Source organism: Triturus cristatus, chromosome 9 (genome assembly GCF_964204655.1).
Source record: "Triturus cristatus chromosome 9, aTriCri1.1, whole genome shotgun sequence".
Classification (NCBI taxonomy): Eukaryota; Metazoa; Chordata; class Amphibia; order Caudata; family Salamandridae; genus Triturus; species Triturus cristatus.
In genome coordinates this window covers 31,164,468-31,171,625 of record NC_140592.1, presented here as the reverse complement: position 1 = coordinate 31,171,625, position 7,158 = coordinate 31,164,468, and positions in this window count along the sequence as shown.

Genomic DNA, 7,158 nt, shown 5'->3' with positions numbered 1-7,158 from the left:
ATGTGGCACACAGACCACAGATCGCTGGTCCACATTGTAGACATAGACAGCAACTGAATAGTATGAGAAGGCCAATACCTAGGAAAGATAGGACCTTCCATCCAAAGGTAGATAATATACTCCAAAACCAACCGGACCAAGTCCAGGTGCCTGGGTTCTGGTGTATCTGGCTTACAATCTTATGAAGGCGAGTTATGGCCTTATATACAGATGGCGAATTTTCTGGTATGAAAATGCAACAGCTTGATCCGATGACCCTACAAGCTCCGCCCCTATCAGCCAGGATGACGTCAAGGACAAGACGATTTTGAAGCACAACAATCCGCATAGCAGACTGCTCTTCTGTTAAATTGCCTAAAGCGGAAATAGTTTCATTCACTACTGCTTCAAGGGTTCTAGTTAATCTACGTATCAGCTTACTATTAGTAACGGTACCTATATAGGGAAAGAGACCTTTATTGAAATCTGTGTATTTTTCCCATGCTGTTTCAGTGTAATCGACTATTGGGAGATCTCTCCTTTCTCTATTGTGTACTAAATGAGTATTTCTGTGATAATCAGGAGGAGCTAGAAAAACAGGTGGCAAAAGGAATCCAATGTAGCAGGTACCATCCCAATCTAGAGGCAAACGTACATATGCCGTCTGACCACATATAAAATAGGAATGGCGGGAAGCTCTAAATGTAGACTTGCCTTGATCACTAAATTCTACTACAGTGGTGCATCTACTATGGCCCATATGTATGGAACCATTCTTTCTTACACATAGTTCACCCTTTACTGGAAATATTGACATAGCGGGCAAAATTGGAGTAGTTTCGGATTCGACATTTAGGATCATAAGATTAAGCGTGAAATTACCTAATCCATACACTTCGTTTTCTAGATCAGTTCCTGTTCTCTGGGGAAGTCCCTCCTTGTTGGGGTAGCAGACCTTAAGTAAAATTAAGTTCAAATTTCCCCATACCCAGTTATCTTGATAAACTGCAGAATTCGAATCTAGAGAATTAATTAAACTAAACCATGCTCCACAGGAGCCGTTGTGTGTGAACGGGTATGGAAAGAGAGGTAAAATTCCTTTATAATTCTGATAGGGAGGGAGTCGGCCACATATCCAACAATTTGTAGCATTGCTAACCTGATGGGAATGATGTAACATACTAATAAAAGTGTTATTGCGCAGCGCAAATCTGTATGACAATTCAAGCGGAGGTAATTCACTAAAAGAATGTTCAGCAGTAACATTGTAAACATGTCTAGAAATAGGATAATATATGTGCAACAATATACTTGCAGTAATTATTAAAAGACTTGAGAAAAACAAAATTAATAACGTCATTATGCAATGGCTACGCAATGATTTACAGTACGCATGTCGCTTCAACATTTTTCGGGTGCTTTCTCTGTTCAGGTCCAAGGGATATATGTCCGAGACAATTCAACCGCTTCACCTTGGAGAGGACTTAAACAATCAAATTGCTCGACTCATTGGGCCTGAGCTTTAATTTATAAAGTTCCTGACTGTTGGCCTCAGCCAAAGGTAGTTTTGAGTCAATGGGTGAAGACACACGAGGTGGGCTATTCACATCCGAAGGAAGTCCATGAAATTTCTTGATATGACTTGAATGCACCCATCCTTTTCTGCCTTCGATCTTCACGGCTGTCCTTGTGGTGAGCAGGACCAATTTGGGTGATCTCCACCTGGGCTCCAGCTGAGTCTTTCGGTCGAAATTCCTCACAAGAACGAGGTCCCCCGGAACTACGTCAAGGGGTTTCACCTCAGTGTTGTCGGGAAAGGTTGCAGCTACCTGTGAACGACAAGATTGTAGTGCAGACATCAAGGAAGCTAAGTAATCTGTCAGCATGTTACAGTCAATATCAGTTATTTTTCGTGGCATAGGCGTCCCCCACATATTTGGTGGTCTGCCGAAGATAACTTCATACGGGGATAGCCCTGTTCGAGAGTGTGCTACCATTCTTGTGTAAAAGAGTGCAACTGGTAGTGCTACTACCCAGTCGACACCTTTCTCCCTGCATATTTTGGACAATCTAATTTTCAGGGTCTGATTATGTCTTTCTACGAGACCTGCTGCCTCAGGGTGTCGGACACAGTGGAATTTCCACTGATAACCTAACAAAAGTGAAACATGTTTCATTAATTCGGATGAGAACGGCTGGCCGTTATCTGAGTGAACAACACGTGGTAAACCGTATCGTGGGAAGAATTCTCGAACCAACTGTTTGGCAGTAGTCGGGGCAGTGTAATCTGAAACCGGGTATGCCTCCGTCCAACGGGAAAGAGCACAAACAACTACGAGAACGTATTTGAATCCTCGACATCGTTCCATCTGGATATAATCCATCTGGAGGACTTCAAAAGGGTGATCAGGAGGATGAAATCCACCCTGTTCTACGGGAACGCTTTTTCCTGGGTTGAACTGGCAACAGATCATACAGGTACGAACTTTTTGTTTCGCTGCTGCTCGTAAATGCTTGTTGAACCAAATGTGTTGAATGCTATCTAGCATAGCTTTTTCTCCTAGATGTGCTGGACTATGTATAGTGTTAATTATAACTTGGACCATTGAATCAGGAAGGAACCACACAGACTTTTCCTTCATAATCCATCCTTGATCCGTTTGGATCCCTCCTAATTCGGTCCATTTCTTTATTTCATCTGGTGTAGCATGTGTCTGGATGTCAATTACGTCAAAAGTAGGATCTTTAACTGTCATACAATGTGTCGGCGTCGGGACTATTATCTTTGTCATGTCGGATGTTTGTGTTTGAGCAGTCTGTTTAGCTGTTCTGTCGGCTAGATCATTGCCTTGAGAAATGATATCAGTGACTTTCGTATGAGCTTTACATTTCATAATTGATATTGCAGTCGGTAGATGTATCGCATCTAATAAAGCATGAATGAGGGGTCCGTGTTGAATGTGGGCACCGTGGGAAGTTAAATAACCTCTCTCTCGCCACAGCACGCCGAAGTCATGTACAACTCCGAATGCATAACGTGAATCAGTGTATATGTTGACTTTTTTACTTGTGGCTTGAATACAGGCTTGTGTCAGAGCGATGAGCTCTGCGGCTTGAGCTGACAAAGTATTTATATGATTTGTTTCAATGACTTCAGTATCTGTTGTGACTGCGTAAGCAGCCACTAACTCTCCTGTATTTGTTCTCATACATGAACCATCTACATACAATGTCAGGTCTGGATCTGACAATGGGACATCGGTTAAGTCTTGTCTGGGTTTCGTCGTTATAGTAATAACTTCAATACAGTCATGGGCTAGTGGGTCTGTTCCGATTACTGGCAAAAGTGTGGCAGGATTCAATGTGTTACAGCGTCTGATTTCTATATGTGGCTGGAACAATGTAAGTTCGTACCCTGTAAGTCGCGCTATAGTCAAGTGTTGTGTTTGCGTTCTATTTACAAGAACCTCTACCGCATGTGGTACTTGAACTGTCAATGGATGTCCTAACACTATGGCATCGCTTTGTCGTATTGCTAAAGCTGTCGCTGCCACTGATTTCAGGCACGCAGGAAGAGCCTGAGCTACTGGATCTAATGTACTAGAAAAATAAGCACATGGTTTGTGTGCTCCTGCTTGTTCCTGTGTGAGTACTGACAAGGCAGTACCTTCGCGCTCTGTAACAAAGAGTGTAAACTGTTTTCTGTAACATGGCGTTGCTAAAACAGGTGCTTGACATAAAGCTTTCTTTAGGCTTTCAAAAGCTTGTGTATGTTCCTGAGTCCAAGGGAGAACAGTCGATGTGGCTGCCTCCTGTGTTGTCAACTGAATGAGCGATTTTGCTAGAAATGCATATTGAGGGATCCACTGTCTACAGTATGAAGTGAGGCCTATGAAAGCCCGCACCTCCTTTTGTGTCTTGGGTATTTGCATGTTAGCTATTAACTGAATGCGGTCGGGTGTAAGCTGCCTTCCCTCCTTGGACAGCGAGTGTCCAAGATAAATAACTCGCTGGACACAGAATTGCAGCTTAGAAGGGGACACCTTGTGTCCCTTTTCAGCTAGAAATTGTAAAACTGTCAGTGATGCTTTCTCACATTCGGGTTCGCTTCTAGCGGTGATCAACAGATCATCGACATATTGAAGCAAGGCAGTGTTAACTGGCATGTGGATACTGTCAAGTTCTCGTTTCAGTGCTTGGCTATAGATGCTGGGGCTTTCTGTAAATCCTTGAGGTGCGCGTGAGAATTTAAAGCTACGTCCATTTAAACTAAATCCGAACAAATATTGGCTTTCCGGATCTATTGGGACGCTGAAAAAGGCATTTTTAAGATCAATTACAGTAAAGAATGTTGCTTCGGAATCAATGGCTGTCAATAATGACGAGATATCAGGGACCACAGGGAATTGTGGCACAATGCACTTGTTTAATTCGCGCAGATCAATAACCAATCGATATACTGGCAGGGCCTTTGGATCTGTTCGTTTAAGAATCGGAATTATTGGTGAATTACATACATTGGAGTCTGTTTCCACAACCACTCCTTGGGCAATGAGCTCGTCAATGATTTGCAGCAAAGCCACTACAGCATCTGGGGGTAACTTGTATTGTCGCATTCGTGGCAGTACCACTCCTGCCTTTAATGTGACTCGATATGGTGTAATATTCATGCAACCAACATCAGTAGGGCCTTGTGCCCATAGATGGGTAGGTAAAGTCTGCAGTCGGGGATCCATGTCTCTAGATACATAGTGACCTTTAAAATCACGTAAAAACAATCTTACTCCTTCCGGAGAACAACATATTATAGCTCCTAGAGCTTTCAATGTCTTTATTCCTAACAGGTTTTCTGGACATGATTTAGTAAGCAATAAATCGGTAGTTCGGGTCAAAGGTCCTATCGTAAGTGGAAGAGGTTGTGACACTTCATTAACAATAGGTTTTCCTGAAAAACCAAGGGAAATATTCTGTGAGCCTGAGAGGGGTGCCCCTGGAACTTCACTACGTTTTATAGTTGTTCGACTTGCCCCTGTATCGAGTAAAACTTTTCTGTCTTGGCCTAACAATTCACTATGTACATAAGGTCCTTCTTGATCTACAGGGATCTCGATAAGGGGTAAGTCAACTTCCCTCTCTAGGCTGGTTCATGCGTATCGTTGGTAATCAGGATAGTCGTACTGTGCGGTCTGGTACAGTTGTCGTGTCGTGGTTTGTGTGGCAGCAACGGGCAGCGCTGGTGCAGCTGGCACAAACTGTACAGACTGTGGTGGAGCTGGCATGGACTGTGCGTGCTGCGGAGCTCCTTGTTCATTCTGATCCTGTCTAGGTGGCCGTGGTCTTTCTTTTGTATTACCTATGGCGATATTATGTTTCAAAACTGGACAATCGTGTACGTAATGACCTGGCTTTTTACAATAATTGCATGTCCCTTTTACAGGTCCTGCTGAATCACCGGAATGTGTCATACCCTTTTTATGTCCTTCAGCTGGAACTGTCTGAGAAACTAGCATTTTCATTTTTGTGTCTTTCATGCGTCTGTGTTCATGTTCTTGTTCCTCTCTAATTCTATTGTGATGGTACTGTAACATTTGTAACATTTGTGATGGAGTGTTACCTTGCCAGGTACTCTCGAATTTTAATACTCTATTCTTTACTTGGGGCAGGGCATTTTCTACTAATTTTGTTACAAACAGATGTGGGTATGATTCGCTACTTGCTTTTATGCCACTATTTATACCAAAACATTTTTCAAATCGGGCATAGTAATCACTAGTGTCTTCATCTTGCTTCTGTTTACAGGCTGAAATTGTACCCCAATCTTCCTTTTTCGTAGTTAATAAACGTGGCAGTACCTGTACTAATAAACCTGGTAGTGCTTTAGTTTTATCCCCAAGTCCTGCTCCTGCAGTTCGGGCCTTTTCTTCTGCTTCTAATACTGACCATTCTATCTTTTGGTCTCCTACCTCCCACTCTTTTTCCCTGAGTTTCTCATAAATGCCAGCAGGCATTAATACCTTTAATATTGTCATAATGTCGGGATAGGTATACTCTCCCATGAGTAACATGTCTTTAATTTCTCGGTGAAAACCCGCTGGATCTTTGTCATGACTGGGTACCACTTTCTTCATTTCTAACAATTCTATTTTTGATATGGGCGTGTATACAAATACGCGTTTAAACTCATTGTCCTCGCCCTTTATTGGGTGTACTTCTCGTAGAGGATTCTGTCTGTCCATGTAATACGTGGTTCTTTCCTTAATGGGTAGTGAAACATGTTCTGAACATACAAAAAGAATGTATTGCTTTCTTGATTCTAGTATTTCTTTAATTAATTTAGTACCTGAACCTCTCCATCTATTCATGAGTAATTCAGTCAATATATCAGGTAAGGGACCAGGGTCCGAATGCTGACTCTGATATAGTATAAGGAGTTGTTGAATCATATAAATCCCAGCTAAACGCTGTTCATCTGGGGTGAGATTCAAAAATGTGCGTGCTACTGTATCATCACTATATTTTCCGGGACTGTCAACCCAATGGACAGCTGACCTGGCTAATTCTTGTTCATCCATAGAATCGAGAAAATGATAACCCCTTCGTTCTCGGAGTAATTTGTCAGCTGCTTGGAACGAATGCTCGTTAGACCTTATATGGACTATGGGTGTTGGGAAACTCCTGTTATTGTCTGGACATATTGGACATATCGGGTCAATAAGACATCTATTACTATTACAAGATCTTCCTCTACCTACATAGGCTATAGTGTCTGACTGTCCTGTGGGCAGTCCTGATCCTTCTTCCTCGCTTTGTTCGAACTGGTCTACCGCTAATCTTTCTTCGTGTAGGCGTTCTATTTCTTTTCGGATCTTTCGGCACATGGCTATTACACAATTCTGCTTATCATGTCTTCCTTCTGATATATTCTGACTCCATCTGGTAAGAATCTGCATTGCTTCCGGGTCTACCCCTGGTCGGTCTTGATTTCTGATCACACAATTTATGAGGAAACGTAACAGTTCCCCCTGTATCTCCACTTTCTGATATTCCATAGCTCTGTTAATACATTCAGAATCTCGCCCTGTTTGAACAAAATGATATATATTATCTAGATGCGCAGTCATTCCTGGTAACTTCCCTAGATACACCGCGGCTCGTCTGATACGTAATGATGCCAGGGTC